The following is a 16,679-nucleotide window of genomic DNA, read 5'->3' as shown; positions in this document are numbered from 1 at the left end:
CGTGCCGCGTCGCCTCCACCGCCGCCCGCGCCCACGGCTCCGCCCCGCGCGCCGGCGCCTCCCTCCCCGTTGGCCGCCGGCCTCCTCCTCCCGCAACTCCGGCTGCCGCCCCGTCGGAACCCTAGCTGGCCCTTGATCCGATCTGGTGAGCCCGTGCGTTGACTTCCCCGAGACCCCAGATTTCTTCTAAGTCATAGATTTTTCTCAGCATGTGCACTTGTTTATCAGGGTATAACTCTCTGCATGTAGCTCCCTTTCGCGCGTGTAATATATCGAATTGTTCGCCTCGTGATGCTCTTCATCTTGTTCAATTGCACCATGTTCATTAGAGGCCATCTTGATGCCCAAATCTCTGGTGCAAGAGTGCTAGTTGCTGTTATCTGCTGGTTCTTATCAGAACTTGGAGATTTGTCATTTTTGTATCATTTAATCTGTGCATCTTATGGGCATGAGCTCTACATGTGTTTTGTTTTATGCCATGCCATCTTTCCAAGGGTGTATGCGATGTATTTTTGTGGTCTCTGTGGTGACTAGAACAAGCATGCAAACTAGGCTCCGTAATGTTTCTGATTTCAGGGACTTAAGTGATTTCTCCAAGTCTTTGTCTGCTGTTAATTTGTTGCCATGTAAACTTGATGCTACAGAGAGATCCATGCATATTTTGGAGATATTCAGTAAGGATGTTTTGTAGATATTGTTGTAATTGATCCATTCCTTACTTTGTTTGCAATTATTGATTGCCATAGCATGACTCAATCTTGCTCTAATTTTGCTATAAAATATTTCTGGCAGATTGTTTACGTGTTATTCCATTTTGCCAAGCTTGTTGTAGTTGTTCCATATATGCTATGCATTTGTTCTTGCCATGGATAGTTTCATAAACATGCCATATTGTTGTAGGTATGTTTCTTTGTCATGCATTTCTTTGTGGTGAGTGTATCAAGCTCACCAAGATGCCCTCATATTATTGTTTCTGCCATGCTCTGTTTTCTGCCAAGTCTGGAACCTTTTAACGAAACTTGCTATGTTTAAATGCTTGCCATCATATCTTCTGGTCCTTTTTGGCTTATGGTCAGTAAGGGACTTTTGTCATATGCGTCTAGTAGAAGACTGCCATGCCTTGTTTTGCCATGTTAAGGTCATGTAGCATGTTGTTTTCATCCTCTGAACATTGCTACCTGATGTTGTTTTCTGCCATGTCCAGTAATTTCACCAAGTCTGTGAGCCTGTTATCTTTTGCACTTTTGCCATGCTTTTTTGAGCTTGTTATGTTGTGAACTAGCCGTAGCTCAGTGTTCATCTTTCGTCAAGCATCTCCTGTAGATTACTGCCATATGCTTTGTTGCTATGTTGGAGTGCTGTAGCTTTGTTACTTGTTCCATTCTAAGTGCTATCATGCTGTTAATCGCAGATTCGTGTCATTCTTGTTTTGCTTGCCATTTGCAAACCGTGCATCCGTTTCCGGTGATCTTTATATCGATTTCGATCGAAATCATCTCATCTTTCCAGTGGCATGCTTGGTTTGCCAAGTTACTGCCTTGTTCATCATTTTTCTTCCGGAGCACGCATATGCATCGCATATCATATCTCGCATATCATACATGTTTTGCATCATGTTGCTTGTGCATTTCTCGTGATTGATTGTGGCTCCATTGCTTGTGTTCTTGTCTTGGGTAGAGCCGGGAGACGAGTTCGTGAACGGGGAACCTGTTGAGTACGCTTACGAGGATCAAGCTTTCGACAACTCTGAGAACCTTGCAGGCAAGATGACCACCCCTCGAAATCACTTCTATCTTTGCTTTCCTAGTTGTTCGTTCTATTGCCATGCTGCGCTACCTATCACTTGCTATATCATGCCTCCCATATTGCCATGCCAGCCTCTAACCATCTTTTCCTAGCAAACCATTGTTTGGCTAAGTTACCTCTTTGCTCAGCCCTTCTTATAGCGTTGCTAGTTGCAGGTGAAGTTGAAGTTTGTTCCATGTTGGAACATGGATATGTTGGGATATCACAATATCTCTTATTATATTAATGCATCTATATATTTGGTAAAGGGTGGAAGGCTCGGCCTTATGCCTGGTGTTTTGTTCCACTCTTTCCGCCCTAGTTTCTCTCTTACCGGTATTATGTTCCTTGAGTTTGCGTTCCTTACGCGGTTGGGTGACTTATGGGACCCCTTGACAGTTCGCCTTGAATAAAACTCCTCCAGCAAGGCCCAACCTTGGTTTTACCATTTATCGCCTAAGCCTTTTCCCTCGGGTTTTCGCGAGCCCGAGGGTCATCTTTATTTAAACCCCCGGGCCAGTGTTCCTCTGAGTGCTGGTCCAAACTAGAGCCACTTGCAGCGCCACCTTGGGGAAACTTGAGGATTGGTTTTAGCTGTATGTAGTGTTCATCCGAAGTGCCCTGAGAACGAGATATGTGCAGCTCCTATCGGGATTTGTCGGCACATTCGGGCGGCTTTGCTGGTCTTGTTTTACCATTGTCGAAATGTCTTGTAAACCGGGATTCCGAGACTGATCGGGTCTTTCCGGGAGAAGGTTTATCCTTCGTTGACCGTGAGAGCTTATGATGGGCTAAGTTGGGACCCCCCTGCTGGGTATTATCTTTCGAAAGCCGTGCCCGCGGTTATGAGGCAGATGGGAATTTGTTAATGTCCGGTTATAGAGAACTTGTCACTTGACCCAATTAAAATACATCAATCGTGTGTGTAGCTGTGATGTTCTCTTCTCGGTGGAGTCCGGGAAGTGAACACGGTCCGAGTTAGGAATTGACGTAAGTAGGAGTTCAGGATCACTTCTTGGTCATTACTAGAAGACGACCGCTCCGTTGCTTCTCTTCTCGCTCTCTTTTGTGTATGTTAGCCACCATATATGTTTAGTGTCTGCTGCAGCTCCACCTCATTACACCATCCTTTCCTATAAGCTTAAATAGCCTTGATCTCGCGGGTGTGAGATTGCTGAGTCCTCGTGACTCACAGATTCTATCAAAACAGTTGCAGGTGCCGACGATGCCAGTGCAGATGATGGGATCGATCTCAAGTGGGAGTTCGACGAAGAACATGGTCGTTACTATGTGTATTTTCCTGATGATCAGTAGTGGAGCCCAGTTGGGACGATCGGGGATCTAGCATTTGGGGTTATCTTATTTTCATTCGGATCTTGACCGTAGTCGGTCTATGTGTGTATTTTGGATGATGTATGGATGATATTTATGTATTGTGTGAAGTGGCGATTGTAAGCCAACTCTTTATCCCATTCTTGTTCATTACATGGGATTGTGTGAAGATGACCCTTCTTGCGACAAAACCACAATGCGGTTATGCCTCTAAGTCGTGCCTCGACACGTGGGAGATATAGCCGCATCGTGGGCGTTATAGACAGGCCCATGTGACTTGGGGATAATGCTGCCCGAAGGGCGCCCCCAACTGAATGAACTGGAAAGAGTCACCTGATACCATATCTGGAGTGGTGTCGGAGTAGCCGAAGATGTGTGCCGAAGAAGTTGCTCCTCACGAGCCGCCAGGGTCCTGACCCTCAGGAGGCTCCGTAGGCCCGGGTGGCTCCTGAAGAACTGTCGCCATCTCTGCCAGGACAGCGTGGTGCCTGGCCTCCTGAGCCGCCAAAATGCTCCGCAAGTGGCGCTGGAAGGTGACAGCCGCGTTCGGTAGGCCAAATGGCATGCGAACATAGCTGTGAGGTGGACCCTCACACCGACCAACGCACGAAGGCCAGAAACATCCCTGAGATGCGGCCCTGTTGAGCCCTGGAATGTTGACACAGACCCGTAGCCCGCCATCCTCACCAGGATGGGGAGCTGCGTCGGGTGGTGGGCGGCGGTCGCCGCGTATGGTCCTTGCCTCTTGAAGCTCCTGAATTGCCTTGGTGATGAACTCCTGAGCACCAGGCGCTCCATGCCTTGTGCCCTCTTGAGGGAAACGTGTGGGGAAGCACGCCTCCACATGGTGCCCGAGCGCCTCCCTCGTAACTTTGGCTAGGTCTTAGGCCCTCCAGAAGAGAGCCCCCGAGCCCAGCCTGAGGAGGGCGTCGGGCGCACCTTCCTATGCGAGGGAGGGAGGCGCCCCGGCTGCGGGCGCGGATCCGGAGGTGGTGCCGCTGGAAACGCCGCTCTCCTGAAGCCCTGGGTGGAGTAGCTGCTTCTTCTTCTTGGGGATGGCTTCTGGAGGGTACAGGGTGCCTTTGTTGTCGGGGTCTTAGGCTGCTGCAGCTTGGTAAGCGTGCTCAAGGGAGCACACCGCATCTTTTTCTTTGCAGGGGACCGTGATGATGCCGCCGCTCCCTGGCATCTTGAGGACGTTGTAGCCATGGTGGGTCACTGCCATAAACTTGGCCAAGGCTGGATACCCAAGGATAGCGTTGTACGTCAGGCGGATGTGGGCGACGTTGAAGTCGATGAGCTCGGTTCGGTAGTTGTTACGCTAGCCGTAGGTGAGAGGGAGGCGGACCTGGAGCCATCGGTTACTCCTGAGAAGGGCTTGGTAGGCTGTAGCTGATCGTATGGCATTTGGAGGCCATCGAACGTCTCGATGGACAGGACGTTGAGCCATGCGCCGCCGTCAATGAGGGTCTTGGTGACTTGAACGTTGCTGACGACGGGTGAGCAGAGCATCCGGAGGGCACCGGCTGTTGCCGCGCACTTGAGCTGGTCTGGCGAGCTGAAGGTGATGGCGCACTTGGACCACCTGAGCGGGCGCGTGGTTTTGAGCCTGGGAAGGGCCGTGTTCACCTCACGAGCAAACTGCTTGAAGATACGCTGAGAGGCTGGGGCTTGAGCGCCACCCAAGATGCAGACGATGGCACGAGGCTCCTGGAAGCCCCCAGCACTACAAAAAAAAAATACACTTCCGTGATGATACATGTTTGTCACAGTAGGTCGCAATTTTTGTCATGCATGTACATCCATGACGATTTTATGACAGAATCAAGATAGTCATACCTGTGCTGTCGTAGAAGTGTTCTATGACATTACCAAAAATATCATCACGGAAGTGTCCACTTCCATGACGATAAATCGCGCGTCACAGAAGTGCTTTCGTCAAGGGTGACCGACACGTGGCATCCACCGTAACGGAACGCCGTTAAGCTATCGGGTCGAGTTTTGGATCCGATAACCCGTTAACAGCCCCGACCAATCGGAAATTTCCACGTGTAAAATTCTTATTGGCCGGACGAAACACGTGTCAGCTCGTCAGTGGGTTAGATAGGCGCCTATGATATGACGACACGTGCCACGGCCCACCACTGGCCCATTGAGCTTACAAAGCCGGCCCGTTTGACTTGGTCAAAAGTTAACGGGCTGGCCCATGAAAAGTCTGTTAACGGTCTCTTCCCAAATAGCCCATTTTACGGCCCGTTAACTCACGGCCCGTTAGGCCCTAAAGGAAATCCGCCCAACAACGTCATGTGGGCCGTCGAATATAACACCAGCCCATTTCACTTTTGGCCCATGTATAGCCCACGACGTCTTTCGGCCCATATGAGGCCTTCGTATCTTTCGGCCCTTTACAGGCCCACGGTGACTCTAGCCCATGTGAGGTCTGTTAACGGCCCGTGATTTACATGGGCCGTTTCCAGCCCGTGTTAGCTTTCGGCCTATTGACGGCCCATACGTTCTTGGGCTCCTTTTCGGCCCTCGATTACTTCCGTCCCGTTACTGGCCTGTTCCCCTAATGGGTCAAATTCGGCCCATGGCAAGAGTCGGCCCGTTACTGGCATGTTCCCCTAATGGGCCAAATTTGGCCCATGGCAAGAGTCGGCCCGTTACTGGCCTGTTACCCTAATGGGCCAAATTCGGCCCATGGCAAGAGTCGGCCCGTTTCTGGCCTATTAACCCGTTGCGCCGTTTCCAGCCCGTCCTATATTCTGGCCCATTAACGACCCGTTATGCCTGTGACAGAATTAAGCCTTTGCTGTCCTACGGCCTGTTAACGGCCTATTACCGTGCTGGGCCGATACCAATTACGCCCGATTACGGCCCATGTAGACCCATTTATCCAACGGCCCGAGGCCCACCGATTACAGGCCCATTTATCGATGGCCCGTAGGAGACCCATGGATCCTACGGCCCGTATATGGCCCATGGTAGTTGCGGCCACTAGCAAACCAGGGAAAAAGAAGACTAGGAAATAAATAAGGCCGAAACTAACGCTAGGCTATTAAGGCGATTGCACAGATTACATCCACTCGACATCAAAGATCGCCACTAGTGCAAATATAGGGAACACCCTACACTATACAACAATGGCTTGCTGTTTTCTTCAGCTGGTGGCTACACGTTAAGAATAAATTTTGTATCGCACCAAAACAAATTACAACTATATAACAAAAGGAAGGTTGGCATAAAACTTAACAGTCTAGCAGATAAATGCACCACCAGAAGTTCAGAAGCTCAGTTCATTTGACCTGACTGTTACGTTTTCATGCTGTATTGTCCGATGGAGCACCATAACCCTCGCCTTCATTTCCCCTAGGCTCCTGAACAACATAGCAAATGTCTGATAGTCTGGTTTCAAAACCATGCATATCTTGACAACATTGAGCAATGTTTCTCCTTGTTTCACAAAGGGTCTCTGTTAGGGAATGGACTTGTGTCTGGAGCGCAGATACAACATTGCTTTGAGCTTGCATATCTTGATCATGAGGCAGTTTGGACGATATTGCCTTAACAACCAACCCAGTATTACGCAGGAACGTGCTTTTGGCACTGTTAGTGGACATGTACTGACCCACTGCAGCAAGAGCTGACATTGCGGTTATAGTTGTCTCGCCACCTTTAGAAGGTGGCAGTTCCACCATTTTTTCCATAGCTTGCTGAAAAGTTGAGGTTTTACATTAGTAGTACCAGAACAAAAGATATTAAGGAGGCAGCAAAACCAAACAAAATAGCTTTGGTCTATATACAGAACATATTCTGGTGAACCCATGTAAAATATTAGTTGTATTTTATTGCAAAGTACATAATAAAACCAAGTTCCAAACATATGACCATGTACCATCGCTAATGTATTGTCTATTTCTTCACATTGTATTGAGGGCTAAGGATAAAGAGACGAAGTTTATAATACGGTAAGCATAGTATGACATCATTCATATCACAAAACAACTGCGAACAGACAAACAGGCAATTGTAACGTTGTGTGGGCAAGTCCAGCACGGAAATAGATTACGGGTCAAGATCAAAGGAACATCACGCCTCTCTTTTAAACCTTGTAAGGTGCAATGATACGCTAAGACAATTGTGTATAAAATTGAAAAGAGTAATAGACATTGGCTGCAAACCATGCAGTTCAAGGCACAAGTCAGAGTAAGTAGTAGTTAAAAGGCATGAGGATTAAGGACTTACAACAGCGGCTTTGACTGGTGTAGTAATGCCCTTCTTCTTGCTGGTGTGACAGTCCTTGAAGATTTCCACAGCATTTGGTTCAGGTACTTTTTGGTCCTTGCGGGCTTTCCTCTGCATTTCGAACAAGTCAATATAGATCTGATAATATGGTACAGCGAAAAGAGTGAAACAGCAGCTAATTACAAGAGCCTCGCAGTGTGCAATATAGCTACGAGATCCTGTCGTCTGTTGGAATTTCACTTCCGTAAGGTTGGCCTTGTTCTTTGAACAGTTCACCTACAAGAAGATAGATTTGTGTGGCACATGCGTAAATAGGACTTCAACATGTGATAAGTGATTGTTGCAGGTTACACAACAGTAGTAATTTGATGTAAGAACATGGTGTGATAGACAGATATTGTATGTTCTAGAAACAGGAACACGTGTCTTATTCAAGTATAATGTGTAAAGTAAGCAGATGGAATTCAACAAAATTAGAAGCAATACAAGCTAGACATCACACATAACATGCAACCATATATAACAGTGCCAAGTTAGAGGGAGCACCGGTGATGCTGCACTAGGGGAGACATGCTCATCATAAACACAACTTTGTTGAGTGTCTATGCATGTGTTGTCTTGGAAATCATCTTGGGGGTGTGGAGGAGTAGAAACTGTAGAGGCCCTCCGTTCGGAAGGAGCACCTTTATCTGCTGCCTTGCTAACTTCCTTCCGCTTTATTGATTTTGAATTGTCAAGTAAAACTGACAAGAAAAAGCAATAAAATTCTCTCTTCAGAACTCATTCATGCATGATACTGACAATCACTACTTTGATGTAAGGCAAACACATGATACCAGGATGGAATATGTACGAAAAACAGGGCGGCATGGCATGTTCACAACTGTTTGTGTAAACTAAGCAGAAACCATTCCAGCAAATAAGAAGCAATGCAAGCTAGACACCACATGAAAGGTGCAACCAATATGACTCTGCCAAGTTAAAAGCGTCCCACCATAAATGGAATTTCAACAAATTAGAAGCAGCACATGCTATAAATCATATGAAAGATGCAACTAATATCGCACTGCATATACTAAAGGTGTCTCGTCATGTTGATTGATGCGGGATACAAAAAAAACAATAGTTTTATGTAAGGACATGCTTAATAGACAGATGTACTATGTACTAAATACAGGAAGGCATGTCACATTAACAGGTATAATGTATAAGCTAAGCAGACTAGCACATGAAGTTTAACCAAATTGGAAGAATTACAATCTAGACACCATATGCAACATGCAACCACATATCACGCTGCCAAGTTAGAGAAAGCACCTGCGATGCTAGTGTAGGGGAAATGCTGTAATCAACTACAGAGCTACGTTCACTATCTTCATCTAGCATTTCTGTTTCTTGAGAATCATGTCGGGAGGCTGACGCTGCATTCTTTAAATGAGGAGTAGTCCCCTTGCCTGCCTGCCTCGTCATAAGTGATTGATGAGGGATACACAAGAACATTAGTTTGATGTAAGAACATGGTTAATACACAGATGTACTAGTATGTACCAAAAACAGAAAGGCATGTCATATTCAAAGGTATAATGTGTAAGCTAAGAAGATGCAATTTAACCAAATTGGAAGCAATACAAGCTAGACATCCGGCTGGAGTGGTGAGCATGATCATCTAGGACCTGAGAGCCTGGTGGGAGGCGGGCTGCTTTGCCACCATCGCAGCTTTTTAGTTGGCTTCCAGGTGATGCCTATCTTTGCTAGGCTTGTCACTGGCTCGGCCAGTGCCCTGACTAGCTATTTGTCTTCTGGTGCTCACGGGATGGTGGTTCATGTAAAAAAAATATCTTTCCATATCTTACCGACTTCGGCCTTTCGAATAAAAGCTAGACACCATATGGAACATGCAACCACATATGACACCGCGAAGTTAAAGCAAGCACCTGGGATGGTGGTTCATTGCGAGCGAGGTCATCAACTCCAGAGCTACGTTTACCGTCTCCATCTGCTGACACTGCACCCTTTATAGCGCCGTAACGTGTCTTGCCTAACCGCACACGAAGCTGGAGCGACTTCTCTCTTTTCTTTTTGGCTTCTCTCATGGCAGCAGAGTCTGAAATACCCTTGCATAAAAACACAATAGTGAGAGTAAGGGTGAAGTGTGTGCAGAACTAGTGCACTGTAAAAGTAGCAGATAGCAGGTGGCTAAAAAATAAATGACAGGAGACATATGGTAGCTCTACAACATTGCATGGCAAACAAAATTAGATTCTACTCCGTATGATTTTGTAATATATGAGCACAGGAAATGCAGGTACTCCTCCAGCACACCACCACATGTGGTCATATCTAAGATAACAGTCAACTGAAAATAAATAGGTCAGTCGATTTTTTTTAATGAACTGTCCGATCTATAAGGAACGAGCAGATGGCCTTCGTCTACCTCCCGCCAGTCACTGTTGACGATCTTTCTCGAACCGCCAGCGACCACCGGCCCAGACCCCTGCCCCCGCCACCCCGTCCTCCCATCGACCTCACACCACCGCCGTGCTTGGCAGCGCCCCCAGGCCATCCCTTTAATCCCGGCCGACCTCCAGATCGGGTGCTAGTAGCTCTAGGACGCACACGCCCCTAAGATAAACACCAAGGCGCTGCTTCCCCGGCGTAATAGGTGTACTAGCACCTGTTATGGCAGGGAATGCTTCCGTTAATTGGGAATCAACTGGCCAGAAATTGAAATTCAGGGGGGCGACGGACCTCTAGCTAAGGTGAAATAGTATATGAGGAGAAACCTTGTGCATCGCGAGTTACTAGGAACATCTAGTATCAAGAAGAAGCGGTCAACTAGTGTCTTCTGTGGGATGAATACCGTGCAAGCAGAGACGTAAGATTTGCACGAGTAAGGGAAGAGGAGTACCTTTTTGGGTTGCCGGTGTGGTCACCTCCACATGTCGCACCGATCTTCTTCTTTTTACCGGGGAAACCGATGTTCTGGAGGGTGCAGGCTTGGACGAACCCATGGCCAATTTGTTGACTGTGTTGCCGTGGCCGTATGTCGGCGGAGGGGAAGCAGATCCGAGGCGGCGAAGGACGGCGTAGCAGGAACAGCTCCGGTGCGGTGGAGGGTGGCGAAGTTGGAGCGGCAACGGTGAGGCGCAGGATGGCGTGGTTGAACTGGCTCGGGTACGGACGGCTCGGCCTCGGCTTCAACTACTAGCCGTGGAGGGCGTTGCGGTTGAGGTTGCGGTGGACGATGACGTCGGGGTATCGGCTCCAGCATGATGGAAGAGGGCGGCGGTTGATGGGTGGGATGGGGTGGCGGACGGAGGACGCCGGGGTTTCGCGGCTGGTGGAGAGGTAGTTTTGGTGCCCACGGAGTACGAATGGGGAATCGGACGGGTGCGGGGGAACAATGTTTTGGTCTGGGTCGCGCTTGTTTTTGGCTTTTTTGAACAGAAGATGGGACGCGCTTGTTTGAATTTGGGGAAAGTACAAACTTTGCCCCCCTCTTAAATTTCGGACCTACTGCAGGTCGGGGGTAGGATGGTAATCCCAGGTGTCCCAAATAGTGGGCGGGAGCGATTTCGGCCGTGCGCATGTGTGCTTAGGCGGCCATTGTGTATGAATGTTTTTCGGATGCGGTTGCATTGCGTCTAGATGAAGCTACAAACCTACCCCGGTTTAGACCTTTGGACGTCGGGCCGGTTGGTTTCACGGGTCGGAGTTATTAGAAAAGTAATTTCCTTGTACTACCAAACATTGGTCTCATGCGGTTTCGGGTGAGTAGAGGCTCTTTTGGCGCTTCGTTCGAAATTTTGAAACACAAGCATTCACGTTTAGAGTACTCTTGAACTATGAGGATTGACCTAAATAGACAACGTTATATTTGACCTTGTATGTTTGAAAACCTCATTAAATTATCCGCTTCTTTTTGAAATTTTGACACTTGAAAATCCTATAACTACGATTATTTTGGAATGGAGGAGCTAAATTTGAATCTATTTTGTACACGACTACATATGCTATTATGTACAAAATCAGAGCAAAGATTGGTGCCCCCATAATTTAGGTATGGTTTACAAATGCCATGATATCAAATTTAAATAATTGAATGGACTTAATGTTGAATTCGATTTTTTTAAACCACCTTAAGTTGAATTCAAATGTATGCTAGTTCATAGGTAGCTATTTATAATGTCCATTGTGTAACTTTCGTATGTATAATGTGCTTTACACACACAACATGAACTATACTCACGTTTATATTAAATTGCTAAAGCAATGCATTGTCTGGAGTTCAAAATACTAACTATGTGGATCAATTGTGTCGAATAATAACATAGACATCCTCAAATTCGATAGAATCTAGATGTCTGATGGATCAATGACCGCTCCTTACGCGAATTGCAAATATCATGATCCCATCCTAATATTTGGATACAATTTATATCTTTAATCAATGTGTAGAGCAGTCTTTTATGTGTAGTTTCACTCTCCATCGGTGGTCTCTCACACATGCTCACACACTCTCTCCCGAGGTGTCTTTCTCGCACACATGCTCTAGATATAACCCTCCCTCCCTCTCGTAACCCTTTACAACTGTTTTCACTAACCTTTATCACAAGCACTCTTCCCCTCGCAAACATACACACGCACAATCCTCATCGACCCTTTCTATATACATGGACCTGCCTACGTGTCTCATGTACGCACATTATCTTTACGCCTGTCTCTCACGCATTGTCTCACACCTCTCTTCCTAATCGACGAGTATGATTCTAGCAGAGCATTATCAGGATGCCCCTTAAAGTTAGGTTGGATGAATAGTAATATCAGAGATAAAGGGGTTACCTTAGTCTGAGAACCTAGGGTTACAAATCCTAGCCGGCTTTGTCAGTGGACATAGAGTCCTTCACAATTCTGCTATCTTTGTCTTGTACGACTAGTCATCCATGGGTCTTCCTAAATGCGTCACGGGCCGACCAATGTGGCGCAGGTCGAAACCGAACGAAGGGCCTCACCTTGACCCACCGGACCTCACGCGGTGACACACCCTCTGCCCCCACGTCTCACTATCTTCTCACACCCACACATACCAACACAAACACCACACACATAGAAAATTTCTCCTGGTGCCTCTACTCCCTCCCCCCTTGCATATACACACTCAAGGGAATGGAATCTCTTGTCGTGACGTCATATTCGTCTCTCTCTCTCTCTAGACCACTCTCATTTCTCGTGCTATCTCTCCCACGCCCCCCCCATCGGCCCCTCTATCCATGCCTCTCTCGAATACGTAATACACACACATACCTCTCTAGGCCCCGCCAAATGCATCAACTACACATTCACACATGTTACATCACGTACCCTATTGATCTAAAAAGCCCTCTCTTCACGTTTATTTCGCATACAACATTCCTTTTGAATAAAGTGTGGCCAAAAAATTATTTTAGAGTTTCTACATATATACAACATTACAAAGTTATATGGAGGAGTACGAACGCTAATTTGCATTGCATGGTGCCCACAATGATATTTATTCCGCACTGTGAATTTGTATATTTTTATACTATATACAAAGTTAGTCATAATAAAGAGAAACGATGAGCATCTCTCTCTCCATCGCATACCCCCCTGTAGGCCCCTTTCATGTATGCACACAAAACTATCTCTAGGTCCTCTAAAAGTAAGCCCCCAGAAAATTCACGCATGTTTCATCTTTCTCTCGCGATATATGCAATGACGATCATTGTATTTGAAGCGAAAGCACGATACATACATTGGACTTCAGAATCCACTCATTACGGTCACCATTTATGTTTAGTGGTTATTATACAGTCACGGTCTCACCGTACAACTCTGTATTTGCTCATGACATGACTAGTTGACCAGTTAAACGCTCCACGTGGCACCTCTAGTGTTGCATCACATTATCTCACTACCATCGTGCCCACCTGTCGACTTATATCTACTCTACATCTACACTCTTATAAAATACATAAAATACACTCTTACAAAAAATAGAGTTGGTGATGATGGTGTGCCTGCCATCCTGCAATATAGGCCATCCGATTTATATCTGACGGATAGGAAAGAAACTATGGCAATTTTGCAAAAAGGTACCCACACACCTCTCCACATTTGCAAATAAGGCCTTCCCTCATTCATCCTTTTCTCTCACAAGATAAACAAGTCATGCAAATACATCTTGATGTTACGTGCAACGCACGGGCATCTTGCTAGTAAGAATGAAAACAAACGACAAAAAAATATTTGGACGGTGGTTCGAAGTCATGTTGGGCACAGCGGACAAGGTGGCCTTGTATTGGTATGCTGAGCCGTCTGTTTTAACACACAGGAGCTGGTGTGGTGATTATACACACACGCACACATGCACACGAACTGCATCCACGCAACACTCACACAAACACATGCACACACGCACGCACGCAACACTCACACATACACACACAGCCACGCACGCACGCAACACTCACACACACGCACGCACGCATGCATGCACACACCAGTACACCACACGACCAACACACACTCTCACGCTCAAGTGCTCAACCTATACGTGCATGCGCACACATCAGGCCCTGACAGACACATACACAACCAGGTGATTCCCGCGCACGGGATGGAGCCTTGTCGCGCCTGCGTAAATTTGTGTTTATCTGACCTTTTGCCTATGCGAACTGACTGGTGGGACCCACAAGGAACGTGGTCAATTTAACTAGTCAACATGGCGCCACGCAGACTATTTGGCCGGTCAACAGAGTGCAATCCGATGCTGAACTGTGAGCAAGTGACCGTATAATCACAGCAAAACGTATATAGTGAACGTAATCAGCTTATTCTGAAGTTCGGTAACTGTATTACGCTTTTCTGTCTGTAGGCCCTCCAAAACTACATCTCTACACGTTCTCGCATGTTACATCTAACAACTATGCAATACAACACTACTACTACACTCTAACACAATAAATCATATGTGTTTTTAGTTTTACTAGATATCATATTGTTACTTATAATTATTCAGTTTGCATACGTTAAAATTGCCTTTGAAATGTATGGCTAGTATCATCTACCGCGCGGGAAAAATCCCGCCCTTTCCTGTTTAATCGGGTTTGTATCGATGGATCGTGCGAAACAGCAAAACTATAGTACTATACAGTACTACAAGTGACAGTTCACTGGGCCGTCGTGTCGTCTACTCCTCCGTCGTAAGAGTGGAGCGCTCGCTTTCATAAATCTTCTAGTCCCTTTCGCCGACATGTGGGACATCAAGCTACCGGGTCCACGTGCCATACCAGAATACAGTGCAGAGCAGCCGGGGTGAAGCACCCCAGTCATGGCACCGGCGTAGTAATGAGCAATGAGGCGTCAAATCACAAGCTGCACCTTTCCCGCAGTTAAGTTGGAGGGACGAAGCAACCATCATTTCACTCGTTGCTGAATCCGCTTCTCCCTCATCTTCTTCAACTTAACCACGTGTTGCTTCTGCCGTTGTTCTACCTCATGTGGGACGCGGATCGGCTTGGTAAAGCACTGACACATGGGACCGCATGTTAGCAAACAGCCAGGACAACGTCCTCTGAAAATAAGAAGCCTAATCCTAGACTTACAAAGGGCTACGTAGCTGCTACGTATACTTTCCATCTAATCTATATATGCCCCCCTGATTTTCAGGTGGGGTGGGCCTAATCCTCTCCTTTAATCCAATCAAATAGTCCCACATCACATCAGTTCGTAACTTTACGTAAACCATTACGTGGATGTAACATTGCTCAAATAAGAAGCCTGCCCCGCCATCCGCGCGGCAAAATCACCTCCTTTTTACTAATCTTGATTCTATAATTTTTTAGATCAATATAATTGAGATTTGTATAGATAGCACACAGGAGCAAAACCAAGTGGTACGGTTAAGGGCATCCACAATGTGTAGCCAAATGTGAAAATAGCTTTTGGCATCGTGGGAACCATTGTGGACGGTGTTGCCGAAGCCAAAAAGATGGAACGGAAGCTCCCTGATTGATTGATTGAAGGAATAGAAAAATGCAACGTCTCTCCTCTTTCTCCCATGCTTGGACGCATGTAGTACAGTATAGAGCACAGAGTCTACTCCCCTGTCCCTTCTATCACAAATCACAAAGCAGTGAGGCATCAAATCACAAAAGCACGGACGAAGCAACCATCATTTCACTCTTCGCTGACTCCGCTTCTCCATCGTCTTCTTCGAGAAACCATCTCACCGCACTAGTACTCCTAGTAGTACTAGTAAAGGACTTCCTGGATGCAAATAAGGCGGTTGTCTCGGCTTGCAGGCGGCACTTGCGAATGACTTACCATGGTCTCCCTCAATGGTGTTCTCCGTCGAACGCACTTCGCCAAACCACCAAAAAAAAGATATCGTTGACGTCACCGCAATGGGGAAGGAAGTCAAATATAGTTACTACCTCCATTTTTTTGTACACAAGGCCAGTATATCAAAATTACAATTTGCAAAGGGCCACTAACACTAATCGAGGCAAAATTGATGGGGTTAGCAACCAAGGACATTAATATCCCCTGCATGCATGCGGAAGTGAGAAGGTTGGTTTGCATGGCGCTGCATTAATCAAGCGATGAGGAGTGAGATGGTTAGCTCTTTGGTCTTTGGAGAAAAAATACGCATTAATTGACACGTGAAACGAGGATATGTATCGATTAAATCCCGCGAAGGAAAACCCTGCCTTTCTTTTTTAACACTAGTACTCCTAGTACATACGTACTTATCCTGTTTGGGTCTAGGCCTTGCATTGCCAAACTTCGCCACACATTTTTGCCAAGCTTGCCTAAAGTTTTCAAAATGAGAAGGAGGTACATTTGCGCACGGCTGTCGCGGTCGCACCGCACCCTCACACGGTCGCTCCTGCACGCCGCGGTCGCACCGCACCCTCACACAGTCGCTCCTGCACGCCGCAAACCCAACCAAAGGAACGCACCCTCACTGACACGTGCTGTCGCATGTGAACAAACCAAACTCAGCCATCCTATCGCCGACACATAATTTTCATTCATAGAGTATGTTTATCCAACCGCATGTTGGGGAGTATCCATACGGCCCATGCGGTGGTCTGTTGGGGAAGAAGAAGAGGTGAGGAAGAAGGAAAGAAGGGTTAGGAGACGTAGGATATTCATCCAACCACCTGAAATGGTAGACTGACCCAAGTCAGGCGACTTGCATAACAAATATATGTTTTTACACAACAAAAGATCCATAATAACAACAACATAAAGAAAAACTATCACTGCTCGTGGAAAGAGACGGCCTCGTC

This window comes from Triticum aestivum, chromosome 7D (assembly GCF_018294505.1).
Source record: "Triticum aestivum cultivar Chinese Spring chromosome 7D, IWGSC CS RefSeq v2.1, whole genome shotgun sequence".
Taxonomy (NCBI): Eukaryota; Viridiplantae; Streptophyta; class Magnoliopsida; order Poales; family Poaceae; genus Triticum; species Triticum aestivum.
This window is presented reverse-complemented; position numbering follows the sequence as displayed.